The 13,808-nt window shown below is 34.7% G+C and overlaps 1 protein-coding gene across 10 annotated transcripts in view; it reads left to right on the forward strand.

Moving 5' to 3' along the window:
• Positions 1-13,808, forward strand: part of FOXP2 (forkhead box P2) — a 555,335-nt gene that overhangs the window by 162,842 nt on the left and 378,685 nt on the right. For all 10 annotated transcript variants that reach the window (XM_038557404.1, XM_038557424.1, XM_038557425.1 and 7 more), the window contains one exon: positions 2,714-2,804. The gene's annotated coding sequence lies outside the window, so the exon portion shown is untranslated. The remainder of the gene's footprint in view (positions 1-2,713; positions 2,805-13,808) is intronic.

Consider the following 13,808-nt stretch of genomic DNA (forward strand, 5'->3'; position numbering starts at 1 on the left):
ATACATCCATTACCATTACCAGTAAATAAGAGAATGCTCATCTTTCTGTATTCTTGCCAAGTATGTTCTTCTGATGGCATGAAGTGGTATCTCATTGGTTTTTTTTTTAAGTTTGCATCTTCCTGATAACTAGATTTTGAACATTTTTTTACTAGAACTTTTTAAAAAAATTTATTTTATTTTATTTAAATTCAATTTATTAACATGTAATGTATTATTGGTTCCAGAGGTAGAGGTCAGTGATTCATCGGTCTTACAAAAATACCCAGTGCTCAAAACTATACTTGATAGTTGTTCTGGCTTCCCTCTCTGAGAAACTGCCTGTTCAGAGTTTTTGCTTATTTTTCTATTAGTTTTTTTCTGAGTATACATTTTAATATTAATCCCTTGTTGGTTTTAGGACTTCTCTCAGTTTATAAAATTTATCTATGGGATCCTTCATTGAAAGGTTCTCATTTGGTTTGGCCAAATTTATCAGTTTTATGCCTTACTAACTTAGATATTGTTTCAGAATTGTTTTTTTAATTCTAGGTATCAAAAATAGTCACCTAGATTTTTCTATTAGCTTTGAAAGGTTGGCTTTCACATTTAAAACTCTTTAATCTCATTGAAATCCAAGTTTGTCTATGAGATAAAATAAGGAGCTTAGTTTATTTCTTGCCGTATTCTGAGACTGTTTTTCTTTCTTCATAAAATGAGTCAGCACCAACCTTTTCTTTTACTTTGTGATATTACCCTTATTATATATATAAAGCTCCCATTGATATGTGGGTTTATTTCCAAGCTCCGTTTTTCTGTCTGCACCTGTCTTTGGTAGTAAAACCTAATATTTGGTAGAATGGATTCCTTCTCTTTGTCCTCTAGTTCTGATGTTTACTTTGAGCTATAGCATATACTTTTAAAATGGGTTTGTAGATTTTCTTTAAAAATCTAGAATTTAGGGCAGCCTGGGTGGCTCAGCGGTTTAGCGCCGCTTTTGGCCCGGGGTGTGATCCTGGAGACCCGGATCGAGTCCTGCATAGGGCTCCCTCCAAGCAGGAAGGAGCCTGCTTCTCCCTCTGTGTCTCTGCCTCTCTCTTTCTCTTTCTCTGTGTCTCTCATGAATAAATAAATAAAATCATGAAAAAAAAGATTTAAAAATATAGAATTTAGAGATTGATTTAGGAAAAATTGGTATCTATGAAAATGGAAAGGACAAAATAAGCTAATATGGAATAGGAAATAATTTAGAGTGCAGCATATTAATAAGAAATCTGTTTCTTTTGGTGGCATATAGAAGGCAAAAATATATTATGGAAGAAAGATTAACGTAGGAAAGTCAAGAGGGGAGCCTGCTTATGTGCAAAATATTATCATTAAGAGAAAAATGAATAACAAACAATTGAGAATGACTGTGAAGAATAGGCATTTGATTACCTTAATTTTTGTAGTGTTGAGTTACTTTGATAACTAAAATAATGGTTTAAAGCTATGCTTTGCAGAATACCTAGGACTTTGTGGAATACCCACAAGGTACCCGGGAAAAGAACTGTTGTGGTACTGAGTATTTTGGGGATTCCAATTCAACCAGAACACTTCACTTTTATCTGTGTAATTAGTTGACCCTTCACTATTATTCCATTGGAAGAAAGGATTTTTAGCCAAAAGTGTTTGGGAATAATTTAAATAAAATTAGTGAATGTTTAAATGCTTAACGAAGATAGTATATGATGTCATCCATCTTTTCAGTGTCTATGGAAGACATTGCTAATTGAACATAGGACTCCTTTCTGCTAGACTCATATTTAATCTCCATACAGCTTTCCATGGGGTCACTAACAGTCAATCAAGTTGGTGTGAAAATCAAAACCCATTGATTACCTATATACTATTAAGTTCTGTAATTTTGTTGGTCTTTAAGAACACTTATTTTAGCCTAAGAAAGATATGAGCTAAATCTTTCAGATTAAAGAAGGAAGAGACTGGAAAAGAGAGTGGTTAAGTAGGAAATGGATCTAGGGGGATCCCTGGGTGGCGCAGCGGTTTGGCGCCTGCCTTTGGCCCAGGGCGCGATCCTGGAGACCCGGGATCGAATCCCATGTCAGGCTCCCGGTACATGGAGCCTGCTTCTCCCTCTGCCTGTGTCTCTGCCTCTCTCTCTCTCTCTCTCTGTGACTATCATAAATAAATAAAAAAAATTAAAAAAAAAAGGAAATGGATCTAGGAACTACTCATTCAAATAAATACAAAGGTAATAACCCTTATATTGCGATTTTAAGGAGAAAATGCTTACTACCGATTTGTTAATTGTGGAAAGGCCTACAAAGCTCATTAAGTATGTGCTGAAGAGGCAATTGAAATCAGTCATGTTTTCAGTTGGGAATCTTGAGACATAAATAATTGTATTCTATAAATTAGAAGATTTAATCACCAAAAGTTTAAATCTGCCAAATCAATGTAACAGTGGGAAATAAAATCTGCATCTCTTGGAAATGCATCTCATACTTCTCCAGGGTCCTTGCCTTGTACCAAACAATGGATTTTAAACTTCTTTAAATTAAAATGGGAAGCATTTTCATGCATATTTGAAGAGTTCCAAAGGAATGAATGCATTAACAATTATCTTTACTTGAGATCGGGTGTGTTTTATGTTCTATGAAGTTATTGGACTAATTGTGACATAAATTTAAAATTAATTTTTAAAGCAGTTACAGTTATTTGTTTCTATTAACAGGGCTATTCTAATGTGATGCTGGGATTGAGTTTACCTTGGACTCCACATCAAGGTTGACTCGAAAGTCTTGTAGAAGATCTGGACGAAATACGTAAGTGGCCTTCTGGTAATAATTCTCTTTGGTCCATTGTGCTTATGTCTGTTTTTCTAGTGTTTATTTTATTCTTTAATTTTTTGATTGCGTATCTATGTCCAAATATTAAAAATGTTATCAGTGAACCCCAGACACTTGTCAAGTATGACTATAGGAATATGTACCACCGTCTCTTCTCTCCTTTTCCATTTCAATCTTGCCGTGCTTTCCCTTCTTATTAAACTTGGTTTTACTTTTTATTTTGAAAATTATTACAAATTTATGTAGAAGATGAATTTGGTTTTGAAATATTGAAAGGAAATGATTAGGCAAGAAAAACATATGGATTATTTTTGGTTATCATGTGGTCTTTTTTTATACTGATGTTTTCAGTATTTTTTTTATTAAGATTGAGTTGATATTGAGGTTTTTGGAGGATCTAGAAATGCCAAAAAATGAAGAGAATAACATGCTAGTAATGATTTTTTTTGGAAATGAATTTTTCTTATAAACTCTTCGAGAGTCAACAAGTCAGCTATTTAGAAAGCATTTTTTGAAATGTTGTAATTCTTTAAGTCAAATGGGACTTTTCCTGGATATTTACAGTGTCAATTTAGAGAACTTTAAGTCCATTATTTGATATAAAACAAGGGCCACAGATACGGCATAAGATGCTTTTCCAAAAGAATTAGATTTATTTCCCACTTTATTCAGTATATGTTTCTGTAAAATTATTTTTTCAGTGTCACTGCTGAACTATGGTATCAATCAAGCAGTATGTTATAGGTGGCCATATCTGTAAACAATGTTATTATAAAAAGAAAAATAAGGAAATTTTAGGTGAGGAGTTTATATCAGTTCTTATCCTAGACTTAACCCCAAAGAATAGGGAACCGTGGTGTCTGGATTCTTCTGAATTCTTTTTCAAGGGGGTTTACCAAAAGTGTAGGACAGGCCTCAGGATCCTTGTTGTTCTGCCTCTATTGCTGTACCCATTTCTAAAACTTGCTTCAGATGGAGATTCCATGTCTTCCTTAAGACATGTTTTTTCAGTGTGCTTGAATTATATAATCAAATGTTTCTCAGGCATTATACCTACTATTTTGCCTATGGCCTTCCTGTTTTGTGCCAGCTTTATTATTTTGCCAGATATAGAAACAAAATCACTCCACATTTATTTAGGATTTACGTTTTTGAAGCATTTTGGCAACTTTTAACTTCATTTTACTCTCTCACTAAACTCATTAGTTTTACTCTTGCTTTGCTTATTACTAAAAGATGACCTTATTATCCTTTGTTCACTAAGTGGAGAAACTATAACACAAAGAATTTAAATGATTTGGAAAAAGTAATATAGCTTGTTGTGATTTTATGCTAATAATAAACAGGTATTACTAGAATATCTACTAAAGCCGAATCTCGTTTTTTTTTCTGGGTTATGTAACTTATGCTTACTATATAGACAATAGCTATGTTGATATATTCTGTCTTTGTAAGACCTTTTAATATGTAAATCCTCATTTTTTTGGGTAATAGGACATTTGTTTTAATAATAGTAAGGGGATTTAAGATTTATAAGTGGGAGTTACCTGACAATGAACATCATGGAACCATGAAAGAAGTGATTTTTAGAAAATAGAGTCTTTTTCCCAGAAAGGAAACATAATTATGTTTGAAGTTAGTTCTCAAAACTGCTTTTGGAACTTGCTAATTAGACTTTTTCTAGTCATATGCTTATAGTAGTTTTTATATTTTTAAATGAAGACCAACCACATATTGGTGGAAATAATGCATATGCAAAATGGCAATGGCTCATCTTAATGAAAAAAATTCCAAAAAGTGGGGTTTTTTTGGAATATATAAAATTATGGATTCTAGAAATGGAGGTATTACGACAAGAGAAGAGTGGAATGATGTAGAGGCAAGGGTTTAGGAGTTAGGTAGATATGGCTTTGCATCCCTGCAGCCATATGCTAGCATTTTTAATCAACCTTTTCTAATTTCCTTAAATTGTTGAAAATCAGTTTTTCATCTGTAAAACCAGGGGCAGATATAACTGTTTGATTATTGCAAAAATTTAGCACTTAATACATAACTATTTTCAAGAAATACTCATTTTTTTTTCTTCAATTGCCACTTCTGTGTTCCCTCGCCTCCCAAAATCCCTAAGCGAATACTTGGTTGAATCTTCGTACTGTTAAGCAATTTGTTTAGCACTATCTCCATTTTACCTCTCAGAGAGGTTGACAAACTTGCCCCAGCCTATACTTCTAAAATGGCAGCTAAAATATTGTTTCATACAACTTACAACTGAGACTGTTCGTGTATATGGGTCATTGGGTAGTTGGGTGAGTGTAGATGTATATGTGTGTGTTTTACTTCATCATAGTCACAGTTATTTTCAGAGTTTCCATCATAAGTATTAAATCCAATTAAAATATAAGTTTGTTATTTCAGTGTACTAGAAATAAACTTTATTCTCATACTTAAAGAAACTGTTATAAGTTTCAAAAATACCTGTTAAAAATTAAGCATCATACATGACCAACATATTTGTTCAAATTTTCAACTTATTGGAAAGTAGATGGACTATATAGGAAGCTGATTTGGCTGAGGAGGGTCTGCGTCTGATTCCTATTCATGGCATGCTGACATTCCTTAGCAAAAGTAGAGTGAACAAAACTATAGATACACGGGCTATAGAGTGTAGCTGTTGAGAAAGGGAGCTTGGAAATGAGATTACCTTGATTTGAATTATGGACCCAGGGCAAACTTACTATGTATGATACCTTGGACAAACCATTTAAACTCTCTAATGCTTAATTTCTGAATCTAGAAAGTAGAGATAATAGTACCTACTTCACAGAATAGATTTGAGGACTACATATGTAAGTTCATATAAATGGCATAGCAAGCATTAAAAAAAAATCAGTTGTTTTATTTCTTACTGTATTTGTTTCACAAGTTGTAGTTTCAGGCTATTTAGCAAATAGGCTGTATAGCATTCTAACTTTGGCCCAAGAAATGGTAAAAAATGAGTTAATTCTGTAAATGTGCTCTCTGTGCTTTGGTCAGTATGTGTATTAGTTTTTTTGTTGTTATACAACGTATTACATATTTCAAAGCTTAAACACATACTTTTGTTAAATCACAGTTTCCATGGCTTAGGAGTCAAAGCACAGTTTAGCTTAAGGTCTTGTAAGGCTGCAATCAAAATACTGACCAGGCTGCACGTGTAAATGGAGTTCAGGGTTCATTTTCAAACTCAGTGATTTTTGGCATCGGGGTTGTAGGACTGAGATCTTCAACTCCTAGAGGCCATCCACAGATCCCGTGCATGTGACCCTCTCCATATGTGGTCCACATTATGGTAGCTTGCTTCTTGAAAGCCAATAGGAGAGTCTCTACTGTGTGATAACAAGATAAAGCCATATGTGCATATGTGTATGCATGTAAATATAGAGTGTGTGTGTTTTAACATAATCATTGAAGTGACATCTCATAACCTTGACCATATTCTACTGTACTATTTAATAAAAAGGAATATTGTCACTAATTGTAAACTTTTATTCTCAGTTATGCTTACTCCTAACGGGTCATTCCTCCCTGTCTAAGATTTGTCCATTATTTCATGCTGGCTAACCCAAGGCTAAATGCAGCCTACCCTGGTATTTTAATACTCTCCAGAATCTGACAAAACCCGAATACTAACTTTTTCTCCCCATTACTCTGACACATATACTTTGAGCTGCTTGCCTTACACTTGCCCACATTTTTGTCAATTCACATCTTATTTTTCCTTTCCTCCATCTCTTTAAAGTGCATTTACATCTCTACCTCCTCCTCCATTGTACTTTTCCTATTTCTTTCCTCTTTTTCAGCCAGCCCAGGATTTTCCCTGTGTAATATCATATCTGTGTTACCTGTAGCCTTGCATATCTAAGAGTATCTTAAGAGGTATTCACTAAATTTATATAATACCTTCTTAATTTAGAACAGTGGTCAGTTTGATAGCCTTTCAGTTTGAAAATTATATTTGAAGGATGTTCTTCATAAAATATCCTTTCACTTTCACATTGACTCAGTAATCTGAAGCATATCCCAAACAACCTTTAAATTGACCATAAGAATCTATTGCAACATATGCATTTGGAGTTGATTGCACAGAGGAGAAAATGAATGACTGGGGTCCAGGAGATGGGCTGTGGTAGGCAGCTTTGAAGATGGTCTTTAATGATCCTATTTCCTGGTTTTCACATCACTGTATTTTTCCCTCCTGTATCTATCAGAGTTAGTCCATGTGGCTGATAGAACATGGCACAAGCAATGGTATACTGCTTTTCAGATTAGGTTATACAAGACATTAAGATATCTGTTTGGGGTGTTCTTTCTCCATCGCTTTTCTCTATCTCTCTCTTTTTCTCCCCTTTCCTTCTCTCTCTCCTTCCTTCGCTCTCTCTTTCCTTCTCTGTCTCATGATGACATGGGGAAGACAGGCTGCCATGAAGAGGCCTATGTGATGAGGAGCTAAACCCTCTGGCCCACAGACAGGGAGGAACTGTCTGAAGAACCATGAGCCTAAACCACCCAGCTGAAAAACTCCTGGATTCCTGATGCTCAGAAACTATGTGAGATAATGTTTTTTTTTTTTAAATCCTAAGCTTCTAAGTTTGGGGATAATTTGTTATAAAACAATAGATAATTATACATTACATAATGTTTTAGCCCTAAAATTATTTCCACAGATTTCATTACTGCCCTTGGCTTTGTGAATGAATACAAGGATTACAGTGAGCCAAGTGAGAAGAAAATGTGAAATGTTTAGATTTTACCTATAATACTGATTTTCTAATATGCAGAGGCCCCCTTTCATCTCTTGCCTATTGGTCACACCAGTGTTGGTGAATCTTGCTTTCTTGGAATTGGGTAGATCTGAGTGCTGGTACTGGTTCTTTTGTAGAAGAGCTATTTAGAATAGTTAAAAAACACTCTTATAGAATCTGGGCTTGCAGAATCTATTCTACTAACATGTCATACTAGTTTTCTGTTGTTCTTCTTTAATGTTCTTTGAGTGTTATAAAGGACAGAATTGTATGGAAGCATCTGGGTATATGAACACATATTTGAGGTGTTATACTTGAAATGTTGTGTTCACCAGAAAGGTGGGTTGAGAAGTATCTATCTGCAACTAATAGAGCAACATTTTTATATAAATTCATATTAAACTGTCATTCCAAATATCACTCTTACTGATTATGCTGTGATCATAGAACCTGGGAAGAAATACAGCATTATATTTTAAAAAGGTGAAAACTTATTTCCATATTTAAAAAAAGACTTTACATTTATAATTTTAAGTTTGTGGCTTGGAGTAACCCACTAGTAAAATTTCTGATACCGGGATACACAATAGCAAAATATGGACTTTAACTGGCCTGCTTTCCAATTCAACTGAACATTAAGTACATTTTTAATGGTCTTATTTGATGGGAAGAATACCATTACAATAATCTGCTTTTTACAGCCCATATCAAATATGAACCAGCATCACTTATTACAAAGTTTGTGCTTTGGGAGACATTTTCACAGCCTCTATCAGGACTGCCCCACATTTCTTGGAATTAGTCTTTAATGATATCATTTTCCAAAATGAGTTGTTGCTCAAACTTACTGATTGTTTTGTGGTTAAAATCTAATTCAGCAGCTATATTTAAAATGTCATACAAATTTGTAAGGAAAGGTCCACCGAAACTACTGTTACATTGGTAATTGGATGAAAATGTTGTAGGAGAAATGCAAGGCAGCTTGAATTTTTTTAGTTCCCACATCCCCACCCCCCCGCCCCCCTCTATATAATATCTGAGGAGTGAATTTAAAAAAACCCTCATTTTTAACTGTTGGCAATTCCGGTTCTTACTATTGTCTGCTGGAGAACAGAGGACTATTACTGTAGGTGTCATGTAAAATAAAGTTGGAGTCTGAAGCCTTCTTTTAGCTGTCAGCCTTATTAAGGAGCTTTTCGTGTGTTGAACCCAGCACCTGGCATTGTATAAGTGATGCATGTGAGAGCCTGGGGAGAGCTTTCTCTCTCTTCACCGAGGCTTTATTAGGTCTGGCTCACATGTTTGCTGTTGCTTTCCCTGATCCAACTTTCTAGCTGCAACTCACAGCACAGTAGGTCTAATATAGATTGATGCCTTTGCCTCAAGACTGATTGAAACTTGTGTCTCGGAGTTGCTAATGCTCACTGAACCATTTTATTGAAGATAAAGTAAATAAAATAGATTGCCATATGAGAATTCTCTGAAATCAAATGGAATAATTTGGCAGGTTTAAGCCCATGAAGAAGGCAAAGCAGTGAAACAGATGTGAATACTTTTTATGTTCACCATATCAGGGGATAAATATCCTTGTTCTTTTGGGCCTACATATTCATTTTTGTCCCTGCAATTAAATGTTAACCATAATTCTCAATTGCTATATTATTTTTGGTCTTATACAGTGGGTCCTCTGTAAGAAAGTAATGTGGTTAAAAACTTCTGAGACTACAATATTGTGATGATTTTTTTCTTTGCCATTTTCTGCTTAAGCACATGGATCAGTAGCCTCAGAGAATTTAATAAACAACACAAATGAATGGATTTGCCAAAGTGCACTCCAGAATCTTAAGGTTGGAAAATAACAGTAAACCTTAGCCTACTAAAAGATGCTAGTAATCTTGAGTGTTTTATTCATTAATTAGGAGTATGTGTTCATATGAGAGCAACCATTTTTGGAAACAGTCCTATAAAGTTTTTTTGAGGTTTTGTGTTTTTTAACTACAACTATTAGATTTGTGTAAAGAATTGTAAAATATATGTTTTGTATATATTATTATCGGGAATAATTTGAGAGGAAAGAGAAGTTAAAGTGACCTTAGCATCTTAAATTCTGTGAAATTATAATGACAATAGTATATGGTACCATATATTATATATTGGCATATATAATTTTTACATTACAAGGATCTGAGCACTTGCCTGAAGATATGTGAAAAGTCTGATACAGAGAAATGAAGATCTCTTATTTGATTGCCTGGGTCAGATTAAAAGTAAATATTTATAGAAGGAAGATCAATAAAAAAGATTTTATTGGAGAAGTTTCTAAATTTGCTAATTAAATATATAGCATTTCTCTTCAACCTGATACTCTGTCACATAAATACTTTTGTCTGTAATTTCTCTTGTTTTTTCCAAATTCAAAATAGTTTTAGTTCATATCCCTCTTAAACGTATAGTTCATTTTTAAAATTCTGCTGATACATTTTATTCATTTGTTTCTTAGATCATGATTCATGCTTAGTTTTTAGTTACATCCATTAAATACATTTTTTTCTTGTCTATAGGTACCCAATAGCCTATCCGTTCTCACAACTATGAACTATTTATGTTATAATGATTTCAACTAACTGTCATCAATTAGATGCAAAGCATGCATTTTATTCTCATATAAGCAGTGAACCATCTGAAGTATTTGCCAGTCTTTTTTACCCTTATAATGTTACCTATTAAGAACTGCTAGTTCTTAACCATAAACGTGACCCTTTTTCCTCCATAGGACTCAGTGTCAGGGTTCAGGGTGTGTCTGACAGCACGAAAGGCTGAACAACAATAAACACACCTCATTTTTTCTTGTGAGTGAACTGAAAGAGAAGTTGTGCTCACATTTCAGTTTTTTTTTTTATATGCTAAGGCTGGAGGTATATACTTATTCAATATTAAGTAACTTTATATTCTTAGTGTCCAAGTGCCCTTTATTTTATATTTATCTTCCTTGTGATACTCTGTACATATTTCTCTCTGGTTATTCAGAAGTGTTAAAGTCCACTCCTCTATTCAGAAGTACATCTCATTTACTCTGGTCTCCAACCATTTATCTCCTTTGAAATTTTGGTTTTCAATGTGGACCTGCCTTCAGGGAATTGTGTGTTAAAAGTTTTCCTGACACGAGGAGAACATTTTTCTGAGACCCTGAGAAGCCTTAGCGCCTTTAACAATATACTCTAGATATTCAGTAATATGCCAAACTGCAAATAAGAGGAACTTACAGTAGAGGATGTTGACTTAATGAGGCAATTCCTGATCTCATCCTTGATTTCTTTATACTCTGTTTTCTCTCTGGTCACCCTTTGTTCTGGCTTTGCCTTTACACTTAATTCTACTTTTCAAAATACTTTGTCTCTTTGCATTGTGAGTTTTGGGAAAATATGTGTGTGCTTTTGGCAGTAATGTCTGGTTCCTCAGACAGCTCCCTGGGTTCTGTGTGATGATGATGATGTTGTTGATCATGATGACATTACTACTACTACTACTCCTTCTACTGCTGCTACCACCTGCCATTTATTTAGTATCAAGTACTCTTTTCATTTAATGCAACCCATGAATTAGCTACTTCTGATGTAGAGACCATTATTATCCTCAATGTATAGTTGAAGGAGTGGGGCCCAGAAAAGTTCAACAATTTGCTCAGTGTCATGTGGTTCATATATGGTACGGCTAATATTTAAACTAAGGCATGCTAGGTCCAAAACCTCCACTGCCCTACTACCGGGACTATTTATTTTATTTTTTTATTTATTTTTATGATAGTCACAGAGAGAGAGAGAGGCAGAGACATAGGCAGAGGGAGAAGCAGGCTCCATGCACCAGGGATCCCACTACCGGGACTATTGAACAGTCCCTCTTCTCTTGTGATTCTACTTATGGCCCCAAACGTACTGTTTTTAAACATAAAGAGGTTTATCTCTGTGTATATTCAATGTTCAGAAGCTAGCATAGTCTAAATGAGTTAATTTCTGAATTTTTGAATATATTTTAAAATAAATCACCTTTCTTCTTTCAAAACATGGACTAAGCTATGAAAATATTAGTAAGAATCCATAAAATCTATTTATGGAGTTGGTGAGAATGATTTTAATTAGTGTTTTAGTCAGTTGAAAGGGATTGCTTCATAATTACTTTGAAATTTTATTAAGCTGACCATGCATTCTGAAACCTTATTTCTATTTTCACTGCAGATTTAGCAATGTTCTTACATGATTATAACAAAGATATTTAATTAAATTAGAGCTTAATTAAAATTTAAGTCCAAAATCTTGAAAAATACACACCTTATAGCCAGATGGCCATTTTATACATCATCCAGAACACTTTGAGAATAAAAAGGATGCTATTATTCTTTACCCTAGATAACAGGTATGCATTGGGATTGTCTTGGATGAGAATGTATGATCACTCTGCTTGAAGCAGACACTATTGGTTGTTGCTCCAACATCTTTTCTTCTCTGCTACAGAACCCTCATGTTGGGATCCCTGGGTGGCGCCGCGGTTTAGCTCCTGACTTTGGCCCAGGGCGCGATCCTGGAGACCCAGGATCGAATCCCACATTGGGCTCCCGGTGCATGGAGCCTGCTTCTCCCTCTGCCTGTGTCTCTGCCTCTCTCTCTCTCTCTGTGTGACTATCATAAAAAAAAAAATTAAAAAAAAAAGAACCCTCATGTTACTGAGATATGGTTCATTATTCCACATAGCATACAGTTCATGGGAAACTGACCCTATTCCCAGCTCTAACAGGTAGATACTAATTAGTTTAGGCCAATTATGATATTTCTGTTCCCTTGTCAGAAGTTGTTTATATATATTCAATTAGTAAAATAATAAATATTAAACAATGTTAAATAACTTCATTAATAAATGCATTTGATATTCATTTATTATTATTATATCTGGAGCTCTCCTTACCTCTTGATCAAGTGAGATAGTAACTTTCTTTTTTGTTTAATCCTTTTTTATTTGATTTTTTTGTTACTTAAAGCTATAAATATTCTAATATACCCATTTTAATCATTATTTGAGGAGCTATACTCTAGCCAGACTTTCACTTAAAAGGTATCTCTATTTACATGATATGGGATTAGCTTAGTAAAGTGAACTGAAGAGCTCAAGAGGGAAAGCAGAGATCAGAGTTTACTGTCCAACAGTTCAGAAAGGTTATTAAAAGAATAGAAAAGTGGTTTCTGTATCTTTTGTTTTCTAAAACAATCTAAGAAAATCAAAGGATTACACAATAGCCATTTACACTATTAAATGCACAGAGATATTCCTAGAAATTTTTGAGAAGTTTTCTTACAGGAAGGCTTATTCCAATTTTTCCAGTACCTATCCCTACAACCCTCACCCCCACCCTGTCCCTTCTGTACATATGCACACACAGATGAAACTGCAGTCGTGGTGGAATTTTGAAGGGAATGGTAAAGAAATTTAAGCTACCATTTTTTAAAAATCATTTGAAGATAGCTGCTCCTCTGGCTCAACTTTTTATTGTCTATTACAAATCAGATGATTAGATATATGGATTCTTATGTTCCCTTGTATCACAGATAAGGAATCAACCTAACTAACATGGCAAAGAAAACTAGTTGGATAAATTATATCCTATCCAAACAGTGGGAAAACAAAGAATATTTAGGTAAGTCAGTAATGTAGGTTATACAACACTATTTCAGAAATATTGTCATAGGAGAACTTCTGCAAGATGATGGCATGGGAAGATCCTGAACTCCCCTCCCTGTGGACACTCCGAATCTATAGCTACACAAGGATTATTTATCTCTGAAAAGGATCTGAAAAATAAATGGATTAATTCTTCACAACAAAGGCTAAAAATTGAGACATATAGGAGAGGTAGATGCACGATCTTACCCCCACCTCCCCTGGTACAGTGACACATAAATGGGATGGATCTCACCATCCTGGTCCATTCCCCAGAGGAGTTAAGAGTCAGAGCTCAGTCACACCAAACCCTGGGGTCTGCACAGGAGAGATGAACCCTCAAAATATCAGGTTTACTAACCAATAGGGATGATGTCCAAGGGACCCAAAGTGCTGTAGGAAACTGAGATTCCCATTTTAAAGGGCTTGTGTGCAGCCTCACTTGCCCTAAGGCCCATTTAAAAAAAAAGGCAGTTTGAAAAGTGCTAGATTA

This window comes from Canis lupus, chromosome 14, assembly GCF_011100685.1.
Source record: "Canis lupus familiaris isolate Mischka breed German Shepherd chromosome 14, alternate assembly UU_Cfam_GSD_1.0, whole genome shotgun sequence".
In the NCBI taxonomy this organism is placed as follows: domain Eukaryota; kingdom Metazoa; phylum Chordata; class Mammalia; order Carnivora; family Canidae; genus Canis; species Canis lupus.